The 14,838-nt window shown below is 37.8% G+C and overlaps 1 protein-coding gene across 6 annotated transcripts in view; it reads right to left on the reverse strand.

Annotated features, from left to right (window-relative positions):
* Cntn3 (contactin 3) overlaps positions 1 to 14,838 on the reverse strand; it is a 401,311-nt gene that overhangs the window by 349,311 nt on the left and 37,162 nt on the right. The window contains exons 1-2 of one of the 6 annotated variants that reach the window (XM_006505728.4): positions 2,858 to 3,809; positions 1,550 to 1,626 (exon numbers count right to left, since the gene is read on the reverse strand). The exons of 4 other annotated variants lie outside the window; for them this stretch is intronic. The gene's annotated coding sequence lies outside the window, so the exon portion shown is untranslated. Of the gene's footprint in view, positions 1 to 1,549; positions 1,627 to 2,857; positions 3,810 to 14,838 lie in introns of those variants that run through there. One more of the 6 variants, XM_006505727.4, reaches the window with a different exon arrangement.

Consider the following 14,838-nt stretch of genomic DNA (forward strand, 5'->3'; position numbering starts at 1 on the left):
CCTCTAAGAAGCTTCTGTGTTGTTGTTATTATTTTATTTTATTTTATTTTATTTTCCCTGCTATACCTTTATATGCATTCCTTATTATACTATACTACTACTTAGCATAGTAAAATGCAGATTTTTGGTTTATCAAAACACATACTAATAAGCCATATGTAAATTAATAAGAGGCAACCACCAAAATCAGTATCATCTGAAAAACAGGACACAGGTAGCATCCTTAAACCCAAAATACTTCTTCAAGTTTAGATTGTACAAAGAAGCTAAGATCTTCTATTGCATACTCAAGGTAGCAATTCAAGACTCACACTAAGGGCCCAGCTGTCCAATGGAAAGACTGCCCACTAGTGAGGGCAGTGCAAACAGTGTTGCTCTGGGAATGAGAATAGGGAGCCCTGGGTGACAAGTCGAGCAACATTCTCTCTGGCTATGTACTGGGCTCTTTTCTGTTTATGGTCCTCAGTCTAAGCAAGAAGAGATAGTATGTTCTCTCTGGTTAATAAGTTCATATACATGCATACATAAGTGCCTTGCTCTGAACCAACAGCCTCATCTCTGAAGGCTCAACAGAGCCAATACCTACAGAGCTCTTAAACCTTGGCCAGGCACATGGTGACAGTCCTTTGTGGTTCCTATATATGGTAGTTATTAGAATGGATGGTAACCTCACAGAGAGTAGAAAATATTTACGTGCCTTAGATACCTTAATTATCTCTACACCCTTTCCAATTTTTAATTTTCAGTATAGGTCATGGTTAACACTCACATAGTTATAAAAAAAATAGAAATACTTTATTATTGACAGCCTTCCATCTCTAAGATCCCATCCCAGCCTACGCGATGCTCATCTCTTAAGTGGATGATGGAAATTGCCATGTCATTCAGCTATTTGCTCTCACTTCTCTCAATCTAGTACCAGTGTTTCAAAACTGCATCAGACTTTCTTCCCTCTTTTAAACTTTCTCCAGTGGCCTCCTATTGTTCAGAAACTAAAAGACGACTCAGACCTGTGGGCTACAAGAGCTAGTCTATGCCTGTCCCTGGGGCCATCCTGATCTTCCAGGTGCCTTTATTCTGTTCTAGCCACAGCTGCCTCCTTTATGTGCTTTAAATGAGTCAATTTCATCTCCTCCTCCACACATCTGAACTTGCTAAAGCTGGTCCCCAAGCCTCCTCCTGCCACACTCTCAGGGAGATAAATTTCCCACTCAAACCCCTGGTCAATGCTACAAAAATCCTTCCCTTCCATAGGTGTCCTCGTTCTCCTCATCTTGTTGATAAAATGTTGCTATGTTGTCCTTTGGTCAATGATCACCCTGAGAGTTCGATACGAATGTACTTTGGAGTTAGATATTTTTCTCCTTCCACATGAAACAGAAACTTCAAGAGATAGGGTACAACTATCTCACCCTCACTACTTTCTATAGGATGTAAAGAGTTTAGCAGGGTGGGGCAAATGAATAGAGTACTGTAGCTCCTTTTCAAGAGAAAAATATCTTCTAACACAATAAAAACAACCTACAGTTACATTTTGGTAAGAACTTACGTTTGTTTTTGATGATCACATATACGGGGTGAAAAGCTTGATCCGGGGTAACCACTCGCAATCCAGAACCACACAATCTTCAAGAAATAAAATATTTTACAAAGACTATGAGAGGACGTATGATATTTTCTTCCAAACCTGGCTCATTTAAGACAGTAGTAATTCATCTAAGCCCTTGGGACTGAGTTCTTAGCACCTGCTTGGTACTCACCCTATAGTTCTAGCAACTCCATCATTTTTCATGCATATCCCTTACAGAAGGTATTAAAGACAAGCAAAACATGATCATATTTGCAGGAGTAAATTCCAGTATTAGCTGCAAAAATAAATGTATTCTGACTAGGATCCTGTGTTTGTGGGAGTGATATTGTCGGCATTATTATTTAAAAGCACTTTAGTCTCACAGTTTTCACTTAGAGTTGCTGTATTCCCTTTTAAATTCTTCAATGAGAGTTTCATGCATTTACATAATGAACTTTGGTCATTTTCAACTCCGTCTCCCTCTTGCACTCCTGTCTGTCCCTCCTAGCATCCCTTCTTCTCAGCAACCCCTGCCTGCTATTTTCACATCGGCACTTTGTGTGTGGCCCACTGAGTTTTAATTAGAATTAAAACAGCACAAACATTACTGTTGTTTCTTTTCTATCTGCTGGAGAACTGGATGCTATGGCAACAGCATCCAGAAAATGATGGGTGAAAATAATTAAAGGGCTTAGGTATAGGTACAGATTATATCCAGGTAAAACATGCCAGCAACAGAAGGGGGGCTAATGAGGAAAGCAAATGATTCTGTTGTAGATCTCTGTACTTGTGTGGGGCTCTTTATATTCATGGAAACTGGGCTTCCAGTCTTCTTCCACAATCTATCTGTTATTATGGCTCAGCATGTAACCCTATGTACTCGACAGGAACAAAACCTAACAGGAGCCTTCCCCAAGTCACCAAAATCCTCCTATACCTCACCCTTCCACCTAGACATCAACTTTTCCAATCCTTTCCTTCCAAACAGTTCCAGCAAAAGAAAAACCATACTGTATTTGACCTTAAATTGGGTCACCTGAGTTTCTGGGCAATTGAAAGCAGTTGAAATATAAACCCCAGAGTCAGCTTCTATTAGAAAGGCTGAGAGATACTTAGCCATCCCTGGCATGCAAAGAGATAATGCCCATTTGAGAATAATGATAAAGCAGCTGCAGATGTTCAGTCAATTAGATTGCCTGATTAGCTCAACATTCCAATGTATCATGCAAGTCAGTAAAGGATTGTCCCACTGTTCCTGTTCTGGGGGAATGGCTTTAAACAGCATACCCAGTGCAGCTGCTGGGCTCACTCTATGTGTTTCTGTACAATCCGCAAGTCACCCCAAATACTCTCAGTGCTTCTTTTGCTTGCCAAACCACAGATGTTTCTGCTTTCTCGTTTCTCCTCTTCAAACTGCCTTTTCATCTGAAACCCAATGAGGAGGGAAAAAAAAAGAATTCCATATTCACTATTCAGCTTCTGAGAGCTAAAACAGACCCATACTTACTGGAAAGGTGACATCCACAAGTGACAATTTTCACCATGTTATTATGGAGTAATAATGGAATCCAATTTGCAGCTTCCCTAACGCTATTACAGATAGGGTGGACTTTTGCCATTCTATTTGGACAGCAAGCATCCTCATATTTTTACAGAGAAGAATGTCTCCCATAGCGTGAGGTGACTTTCCCCAATTGTGAGAAGCCTATCTTCCTAGGCTACTTTACAGTTGTAGGGAAGAATATGAACTGGGTTGCAACAAGTACATAAAGTCACTCACAACTGCCTGGAAACCTTACCGCACAGAGATACGGGATCCTTATGAACGAAACACTTAAGCCTACTTCTCAGACTCTGATGGATGTTTGGCAAATAGTTGCAATCAATTCAGCAATTTTTGTGTCTTACTGTGTGATCCATAGCACCTTAACAGTGATAACCAAATCTTAAAGAGGATACCTACAGTGGCTTAGCTCTTAGGATGCAAAGAACACCTACATGGAAAAATGGTCTATTTCACATCCAGGGATGATAAAATGGAGAATCTTTTCTATAGGGTCACTTTTCTGATGATGGTCTAATGATATTTTCTGAGTACAGTTTTTCAGTATGTTCAGAGAAGCATAGATAGACAGCTAAGCAAAAACAGCACCATTGGAATTTTAAGTGGCTGAAAGAACTTGGGACTACAAAAGACAGAACAATAGCTGAGTTCAATACTCTGATGGTCATAATTTAGAGCATTCCTTGTCTATAAAGAAAATGTAGTGATCTATAGACACTAGTTATAAAAAAATCTGTTAGCTAGATTTTAACAGTATCTAATAATTCTGACATCCCTCAATAATTCTCTGCAAATTGGGATTTACTAACTATGCTCCCAAAATTGAAGTACAGTCCCCAGACTTTCTAACCCAAAGCATGAAGGAATATCTAAGTATTTAAGAATTTCACAAGTCACCATCAATTATATTCTATGAAGTCACATATATCCTATGCCCACCTCAAATATATTATGTTTCTGAGGATTGCCATAAACTCAATACTTCTGCCTCGTGCTCAGCTTCTGGACACGTATCACAACACCAAGTTTTGTGTGGTTCTAAGCATCAAATCCAGGATTTCATGAATGTTGTTTTTGACTGACTGAGTGACCTCCGAATTCCAATTCTCTATTTTCAGAAAGGTAGATTGGTATGGTCCAATATAGAAACTCTTATCCCATCTCTAATTTTTTTTTCAAAACTGTATGTGGCAGTTTAGTAGAATGAGAATAAGCTCAAACTAGGGCTGTCATTCACTTTTGTAAGCCCATTAGTACAGAGAACCTCTTTTATCAGGCAGAAGGATGACAGTTCCTGTAGACCACTCTTTGCTTTTTTTCTCATTGTCAGAAGATAAATAGGTATCATATGATTGTTTACTGGGACGCTTTGAAAGACAAAATCATAATCATTTTTATTCTTCCCTTTAAATTATTTTATTTTTTGAATTATAATTACATAATTGTACGCTCCCCTTTCCTTCTTCATAAATACTCCCATATACCCTCCCTTGTGCTCTTTCAAATTCATGGCCTTTTCACACAAATACTTGTATTCTACTCAGTGTGTGTAATATGACTTTTATGTATGTTTTCAGGGATGACAGCTTGACATTGTGAAACACTATTTCTTCCATTCTCAGTATTCCTTAGTTGCCTGTAGATCTTTGGGTAAGGTTGACACTTCCTGGTCTTCCCCCATCCACTTTGTTATGTCTGCATGTTGTCCTTGTTCAGTCCATGTTTAAGTCATCATGTATAAAATAGAAGAGGTAACACCTCTGAGGCATGAAGTAAAGCTGTTCAATGAGAGAAGGACTATTTCTAGGGAGAATATGAAAACAAAAATGTCATTCAAGAAAGAGGAGGAAAAGATAACTTCAATGAGATCTAAGAATTAGTTTTTTTTCTCACTTCTGTGTATAATTTTGATTGCTGCATAGCATATGACCATAGGCTTGGCAGATAATAAATAATATACACTGAGCATCTGACATCAGCACGGGTCAAGGTTCTATGCAGGTTTTAGCTGACCTTTGCTTGGTTATAACAAGGATGGCATCAAGGTACCAGAGGTTGCTCACCTGAGGCTTAGGGGTCCTCAGATAAGTTGACTTGAGTGGATAGAAACATTCTCATCTCACATATTACATCCCACAGTAGGAAAGGGCTCACCCTTAGCTTCGCTGCTGTCAGTACAGGACCACTCATAGCTTCTGAGTGATACATACAAACCTTCCTTTGAGGCTCAAGAGGTAGCTCACAAAATGGATATTTTTTTCTGGAGTCAAGGAAAGTATGTCCCTTTGCATGCTGTGCTCTTACATGGACCACTGAATCCAGGTAAGACCCACTTTAAGTCTTCCTTTTGCTATACAAAATAACAGCATCACAGAATGGAATGCCTGCCATGCTGATATTTATACCAAAAAGCTCAAGAATACCTGAGCATCCTGCATAGTACCAATATCACCTAGATGTTATTTCCTGATCCAGAAAGTTCAATATGCAGAGGTGAGGTCCTGTGAAGACCCGATGCCCCAGTGTAGGGGAATGCCAGGTCAGGGAGGCAGAAATGGTTGGGTGGATGATGGAGCACCCTCATAAAAGAAGGCATGGGGGGTGGAATAGAGGTTTCCGGAGGGGAAACCAGGAAAGGGGATAATATTTGAAATGTAAATAAAGAAAATATCCAATATAAGAAAAAAAGATTTTAATCATCAACTGGGAGGCGGAAATCACTCAGCTATAGATGCGTTCAGAGGGTTTTTTCAGTTTTCTGTAGAAATTATTTATGGTTATTAATGTCTAACATTTCCAAAAGGTGTGTGTGTGCATACACACCACGGGATGAGTTTAACTTCACAAATTAATTCTAATGCAAAAGTCTGTACTTTAAAAAATTGCTGACAAAAAAGAAAGAAAATAAAGTTAGTCTCTCTGAAAGTTTCATTCACCTAGAAAATTCTGCTGTAAAAACTGACATTAACATATCCCCATAAGCTCCTCCCAGGTTTAGAGAAGTCTGATATTAAATGCTGGACTCTAATAAAATAAGACTGCCAGGTGACTGCGCTAGACACAAAATCCTGGCAAAATTTTCCACTCAGCTTATGCTGTCTCGGGGCTGATGCTCTGTGGTAACCCTTTGTAGTATATTGCCTCTGTCTCATAAGAGAAAAGGACATCAAATCTTAGCCTCAATTTTTGAGGTCTTGTTCTCTTGGGCTGGTGAAGAATCATGAATTCTATACACCATGGCTTAGAATACATTGGACAAGATCTCTTTAGTTTCCTAGCTTTACTTAGGCACTTTCAATTTGTAACCAAAGACAATACATATGATCATATAAAATATTGTCTTTGAATTTAAATACATTTCCTGTATAACTTAGGTGATTATGCCTATACAGTTCACCTTTTCCTTGAGAAAACAATAATAATGAAAAGAAAACTCATTTGAATTAGAAGCATTTTTGAGATAACGAAAACACAAAACACTGTAATCAAAATGCTGTCACATGCCACATGATTTCAGAATCCCAGGGATCTATGTACATGTACCTAGCAATGACAATGTAGAGTCAAGTTCTTGCTTCAGGTGGCACCAAGAAGAGCTGGAAAGTCACTCACTACACATAATGTGCTTAACTGTGCATTTGAGTTTGTGTAAGTGTGACTTTGAGTGTGTGTGTGTGTGTGTGTGTGCACGTATGTGTGCATGTGCATGGGTAGGTATGTGTGGATGAATACACAAGTGAATGCAGGTACATGTGGAGGTCACAGATGGAGCTCGGTGTCTTCCTTGATCACTCCCCACCCTGATGTTTATTTTTCATTTTGTTTGTTTTGTTTGTGAGACAGAGTCTTTCACTGAACTTTATTGGCCAACTGGAAAAATCCAAAGATCTTCCTATCTCTGCACAACAGTGCTAGGGTACCTGGTGTGTGTCATTCCCCACCTCATTATTACAGATGTCCTGGGGACCTGAACTTGGGTCCTCAAGCTATTGTCCTAAGCACCTTACCTAATAAGTAAACTTGCTAATGCTACTACATATATAAAGTGCTGAAGCTGGACATTGATTGAGTCAGGGGCTTAAATCACACCCAGATGATGCCTTCCTCATATAGAAGATTCTCCCATGATTGACTAGAGGTATGGTCTAGATAGTGAGCTTTCAAGAAAGAGGAAAGCTTATTGGTAAAGACATGATGGTTGAATAACAATTCTATCACTCACTCTTTATGCAACACTGGGTTCGTTGCTTTTAGGACTGTAGTTCCACCATCTAGAACATGACTACTGTTCTATTGATTGCTACTCCAGGTATCTTTTCAAGATTTAACTGTGCAATATAAAGAGTGCTGCTAGCAATGTGCCTGTGGTAACAGGCTCACTAAGTGGCATCTACAATCCAGGCACACCTACAACAATGAGAAATGTGGAAGTCACATACTTGCTGATGCTTTTTGTGGAAACAACCGATAATTTTCTCAGATAACATATATCAGAAACCTCTGCTATGTAGTTAGAAACTCAGAAACAAAACCTACAGAGCACAGGTCTCGTAACATCAATTAAGAATACCCTGTAAGGGGAACGCCAGGGCCAAAAAGGGGGAGTGGGTGGGTAGGGGAGTGGGGGTGGGTGGGTATGGGGGACTTTTGGTATAGCATTGGAAATGTAAATGAGCTAAATACCTAATAAAAAATAGAAAAAAAGAATACCCTGTAAACAGTATTTGTCTCTCCTTTCTTGCCTGACTTTTAGTTTCCTAGTTTCTCTTTATTCTTTAATACTCATATTCCATGGTTACTTATGCTGCCCTGTCATTCATCCTGTAATATTCAATACCTCATCATTGTCTTTGGGTCATAAATTATTCTCTATTTTAAATGACATGTAATCTGTCCTTGAACCTGTCATTGACCAAGGCTCTGTAACCATTCTCATCAACACATATAATGTTTCTGAGCTCTTTGTAAATAAAAGCTGGGCCTCCTCTGCCAGTCAGCCTTCGACCTAAGTATGCTTCAAACAATGGTGATGCAGTCACCAGTCTTCCAACATAATCCATTTCAGATATCCAGCTCTTTAACTAGGAAAACACAAACAAACAAACAAACAAACAAACAAGCAAACAATTTCTCATTCACCAGAATAGGAAAATGACTCCACCCACATTGGAAAAAGGAGGCATATTTCACAGTCACCATTGCATATCCTCCAGGAATATCCACATCTGATATACTATAACATGTCTATAGAAGAGAAAAACTAATGACAATGTGGCAGTAGAGGTGCCACTGCCATAAAGCAAACAGGACGGAATATATTAGATCCCAGAAATAAATACACATACCAAAGTTGGTTGCCTTGGACAAGACAGCTGCATTAGCCACTCTTCTAATTACTGTGACTGGGGGATCTGACTAATGAAAGGGTCTGCTTTGAAGCACAGCTTGAGGAAATAGTCCATCACTGCAGAGAAACAGCTAGCAGGAGCATGGGGCTACTGTTTATAATATATCTGTTGTCAAGCAGCTGGCCAGCGAATGCCAATGCCCAGTGTTCTTTCTCCTGTTTGTCTGCTCTGGCAACCAAGTCCATGGAATGATTCATTATAGACTTAGCCTGGGTCTTCTCACTTCAAAGAACCTTTTAGAAACTTATAAACATGTCCAGGTATTTATATAATTCTAGATTCTTTCAAGCTGTCAATAAATATTAACTAGTCCAGGAGTGAAGATAATATACTAGGTAGGGGGGGGGGCTCCCCTCTTCATCAAACAATGTTAGCTATCCACATCAAAATGAACATCTTTAAGTTTCTACCTCAAGTAATCTACAAAAATTAGTTGAAATGGAACAAAAGCCAAAATGTAAGAGCCAAACCTACAAACTCTTTAGTAGGAAGCATCTAGTAGGAAAATATGTCCTTAGACTACACCTTAGATTAGATCAGGGGCAACAAAAGAGAAAATAAAATACTAGACTTAATCAATCTTTATAACTTTTGGGCATACTAACTAATAAAAAAAAACAGAAAATTGGATAAAATATGCACAAGTCATGTATTGGTTAAGGATTTAATATATGAGCTGTGTAAATTATTTGATGCAATAAAGACAAATATCCAACTTAAAATTGAACAAATAAACAGATAATTCTTCAAAGAATATACACTATTAGCCACAAAGCTCATGAGAAGATGTTTAATACCATTAATTCTTTTATGGAGCTTTCCATAACTATAATAAAATACTTGAGAATATAATCATATTTTTAAAAAGTTGCTATTGACTTTGAATATTAGGGGTTATAGTCCACCATATGTTACCTCCTTATTTTGCTTTCAAAACCATTTAATGACATACTTATAGTCACCCAAGGAATGTACTCTAGATTGTACATCCTCATGGATCTTCTATAACACAATAATCACACACTGGAATTCAGCTTTAAGACAAGAGAACTCCCAAGTACATTCAAAAGCTAAACCAAACACTGAGCATTAGGGTAATTCACACAGGATCCACGTGAGGGATCATTTCATTCCTATGATATTAGTGAAGAATCAGAAACAAATTGTAAGCCTTCTCTATTTCTGATAGGGCTAAGAAGAGAACAGACTTTGGGTGGGGGGGAATCTGATACTCCAAAATATAAATTAGATAACATATGTGTCCCAGAAATTCTTATTCCCACCCAAGAAAACAGGAAGTAAAGTTTCATAGCCATATGAAAGGTTGGAAGTTGAAACAGTGATGCTAAAAAAAAAAAGACAAGAAAGGAGGAAACTAGTTTCCATCATACACGTTAAACAAAAGGTGCTATATCAATTCAGTGGAATATACTCAGCCACAAAAGTGGTAAGTGTTGACACATGATATGACTAGGCTAAATCTTGAGTGCATTAAGTTAAGAAAGGCAGACATTTTAGCATTTATATTAGATGTATCTGTTATATGAAATTCACTTACAATGTACAAAAAATCTACATTGGGCATTAGCAAGCCTGAGGGGAGAATGAGAAGTGGCTGCAAATACATTTCTTTAAGGATGATAAAAATGTCCTGACATTAAAGAGTGACAGGGTTATCCAACCATGAGAATGTATAAATTCCACTGTGGTACACCCTTAACAGGGTAAACAGTATGGTAAATGAATTGTAGCTCAAAAAAAAAACCTGCTTATCACATTTTTAACTACTGACATGTAACTTCTAAATCTCCTGCTTCACATGATACTGTGAGTAAATCAAAAGTATCTAAATAACATTTACAGGTGGAATTCATGCTTTTCCCCTAATATACATTAACACACACACACACACACACACACACACACACACACACACACACACCTGTCCACATGAGAGAGTCAGTACCTTTTCTTTTTCCAGGTGTAGGCTTAAGCTGTTAAAATCTTGAGAGACGGGTCACCCAGAGCCCCAGTATGGAGCTGACCAACATCTACCACATAGCCTCTCCACCCAGCTTTGTGCCTCCCACTCTGTTCTGCTCTATAAGTTTCTCCCACACCACTCCTCCCTTTTTCAAATGTCAACAGCCCATCCTACGCATATTCTTGGTACTATAACCAGAATATCCAGTTAAAACTGAGCAACAAAAACATCTTCCCCACCCAAACTCTACTACATACATTTCCTTGAGAAGTTAAAAAAAAAAAAAAGAGGTGGGGGGTACTCTTACTATGGCTACAAGCAAGAAAGAAACAATTTCATAAATCAGTAAGAAGAAAAGTGAAATTATATTAATCATTTACAGGCAAACTGAAACAGAAGAATCCTTTTCTTACAGCTCAGATAAACATCAGAAAGATTAAATACTATTCTCTTAAGGATTCCCTTAAATATATCCATTCTTCAGAAAGATTTCTGTGCTTCTCAAATTTTAATTATAAGCTTATACTAAATTAAAAAGAGACTAGAAATTTTCTCTGGGGTATAACTGTGGGCTCTTTTAGTACATAGGATATGGTTAAAGTATTCCTACATACTTTTTTCATATAATTGTACCTGCTCTTACAGAAAAAAAAATTCTCAGACAGAAGCTCTACTTCTCTACTGCAGACAAACTGGGTTTGGTTTAAGGTCACACTTAAAATCTTTATTTTCTTCTGAGATTAGGCACCAATGCCTATAGTGGTTGAAAGATCAACACCAGCCTTCCGAAAAGGGGATGCCAAGAATTCCCAAAGCAGTCTTCCTTTTTATTTGAATTAGTTCTTGGAAATCTCATAGATGTTTTGGCCATATTAAACCCCCCCCTTCCCCCAACCATTCCCAGATCCATCCCAACTTCCCTTCCCATCCAGCGTTGTGTCTGTTTATTTTTCTTCCCAACATTGTGCTGCCCAGATATTTCTGGATGTGTGTCCTTCCACTGGAACATGTCAACTTATGGAGGATACACTCTCAGAGAAAACTAGAGGCTGTGTCAAGAAAATCTTTCCAGAGTTTACAGTGCCTGCGCTTCCTTTGAGAAGGAAAGGGACACTATGCCCTCCTGAGGGGACAATGTAGCTACGACACTTAGATCACTGTGCAAAGTCATAAGGAATTTAGGGAATATGAAATCCAGAGAATGAGTCCAAACATGTTTTAAAGCAGTTGTTCTGTTCTCATCCTCCCTAACACTGCAACCTTTGAATACAGTTGCTCATGTTGTGGTGACCTCCAACCATAAAATTATTTTTATTGCTATTTCATAACTGTAACATTGCTACTGTTATGAATTCGCAGTGTAAATATCTGTGCCTTCTGGTGATCTTCGATGACCCGTGACCTACAGGTTGAGAACTGCTGCTTTAGATGAATGAATAACTGTTATCACACAGCATCAAATGCTTCCATGCACTATCGCAATGAAAAGATAGTACCTTAAAACAGCTCATTAGCCCAAATGAAATCAGCAGTGCCTTGTGAATTCTGACTGCTCAAACTTCTCAAGTGATTATAGTAAAATGTGTCTGGCTTCACTCCTCAGTTGGCTACACAGCATTACTTATTCTATTATACACTGGCAAGAATAGTAGGGGGAAAAAGAATTATAGTACATGTGCATTACTGAAATGACCTTAAACCCAAATAGCGTAGCTCTCTCTCATTTAACCAATGTATATTTCATCTTTCCTACCACACGAGGTCTCGAGTTATTTTAAATTATTCATGGTCACTCCTTCCCAACAATATTCTTATGTTCTCCCTCACGCAAAAGAAGAGGGGGATGGCTATTTCCATTCTTGATTGTGAGTACTTATGGCTTCTCTCTTCTTTTTCAAAGAAAAGAATGTTAAGTACCTTAAAAGCTAATCATCATAATATGGGCAACAGCCATAATGTGGATGACATTAATTTTAGCCATACATCCCATCCTGAACTAATGATGTGTGTTACTGAAAGAAGTTTATGCACAGGTTGTTCAATATTAATTACACTACTGAAATGTGAACATAAAAATCTGACGTGTACGTTGGACAAATAAAACATTTTTAGACTTCATTTAATGCATTTTTAAATTTTACATGTATGAATGTCTTGCCTAAATGTATGCCTACATACTACATATCCATGGATACAAGTAGAATGCGTAGGATGCCTAGAGTTGGAGTTGCGGATGTTTGTGAGCCAACATCACCCTCCGGACCTGGATCCTCTGTAAGAATGCCAAGTGTTCTTACTGCCGAGCACTCTCTCCATGCTCAGTAAAGCAATGTTTAAAGGTAATGATTTTAATTCTGTATCACAAAGAAATCTTCAAAGCCAACAGCTTAAGAACCAAAATTTAACCAATTGAACTCAAATGTGAAAAGGACCATTTTTAAAAGACATACTCATAAATTCTATATTTTAATTTTTAACTACATGTCTGTATGTTTGTATGGGGACATAATGATGTGTGTGTGTCTATCTGGAAAGGGTACAATATAATATCTGCATATAGAAAATAAGTAATTAGGTCTTCTAGAAACAGAGTTCCAGGAAGTTGCAAGCTGCCCGGTGTAGGTGCTAGGAAACAAGCTCAGGTCCTCTATAAGAGCAGCAAGTGCTCTTAACTATGGAGGCCTCAGCTCCCAAGATTTTGTAAAGGAATAATACCAAGAAAAATTCACAGAGTAAAATTGCTTTTGTTTTAATCTGCATGTATGGTTGATAGCCTTTTGGCAATTCCTATCAACCTACAGGCAAGAACTAAAAGGCAAATGCTATAAGAGAGCAAACCATCACTATGATAAAATAAGGTGAAAAAAAAATGAAACCAATAGCTTCAGTAGATTTGATGTAAACAACAAACGACTTCAAAAACATAGATCAACACATTGCTGCTAAGCAAAGCAGAAAATCAGAATAAGCCCAGACCAAGGATAGAAACTGAATTACAAATCAAATCTGTAGCCTTGAAGCAAGATTGAGGCTAGATGACTTTAAGGGTAATTTCAAACATTATGAAACTAGCAAATAGGAAAAAATTCAGAACACAGGGGAAGAGAGGAGCTTCCTAGCTCACTTTAAGAGACCAGTGTTAGCACAATTTAAAAAAAAAATCTAACAAATACCACAGGGTAGGAACAAATGTAAGACACTGTTCTCTGCCAAAAGAGCTTTCAAGTTCCTTAGTATCCCAAAAAGTGCCCCAAAATTAAAAATTAAATCAGCAAATCAACCATTTATGTTTTAATATGAATTGTGCCTCAGAATACAAGCCTGATTAAATATTACAAGCACTAGTGGACAGCACTGTGTGATGGAGTAACAATAGCAAGAGCAAACACATAGTTACCGTCAACACATGAAAAAACATCAAACCCGATCACTTTCACAATAAAGATTGACAGGAAAGTAGCTAGGAAATTAAACTATCTGGAATAGGAAATACATACAAGTAAAATCCCACAGCCAACCTCACCTTTAATGGTGAAAATCAAACCATTTGGACCACCATCTTAAAGGCAAGACCATCCTCTCCCACATACTGCTGTAATGAAAACTAGAAAATAAGAGTTTTAAACCACAAAATAGAATGTACAAACATCAAATATGCAGAGGTAAAAAAAATTACATGCAAGGGAAACCAACCCAATCTAGGCAATTCCTCAATTAAGGTTCCTCCTTCCCAGGTGTCTCTAGGTTATAATAAACTAGGTAGCAGACTCCTACCCCAGACGTCAATGGCTAAGAGCACAGCCTAAAAGTATGGCAGATGCAACAATGGAAAAATGAAAGATGTAACTTTTTTGAAGATGCTCCTTCATAACAATTTCCTTAGTTTTCTTCTTCCAAAAATTCCAGGAGGCCCTTTAGAACAAAGAGATGAGCTGCTTCTCATGTTATAAACAATCATGAAGAATTTAAAACAGACAAAAAACAACTTTATATCAGAAATTTAGAAACCACTAAAATACCAATTTCCATCTGCCACACCTAAGGTGGTATGGAAATGAATAAAAATAATAAAGGTATCGCTGAAAGAATAAGAAATAAAAAGTTCAGGAATCTACCCCTTTTATATAGGTCTTTTATTTTTAATCAAGGCACAGGGTAGTGTGAAAGATGAGAAATCTTCTTCGTAACTGTTGCTGAAAAATGAGAATATACTAAAACAATTATTCTTGACCCCTGTGGTACTCCATACACAAACAATTCTCTGCTATAGATCACAGACTTAAACATAAAATATTAAACCATAAAACCTTCA

This window comes from Mus musculus, chromosome 6 (genome assembly GCF_000001635.26).
Source record: "Mus musculus strain C57BL/6J chromosome 6, GRCm38.p6 C57BL/6J".
NCBI lineage: Eukaryota > Metazoa > Chordata > Mammalia > Rodentia > Muridae > Mus > Mus musculus.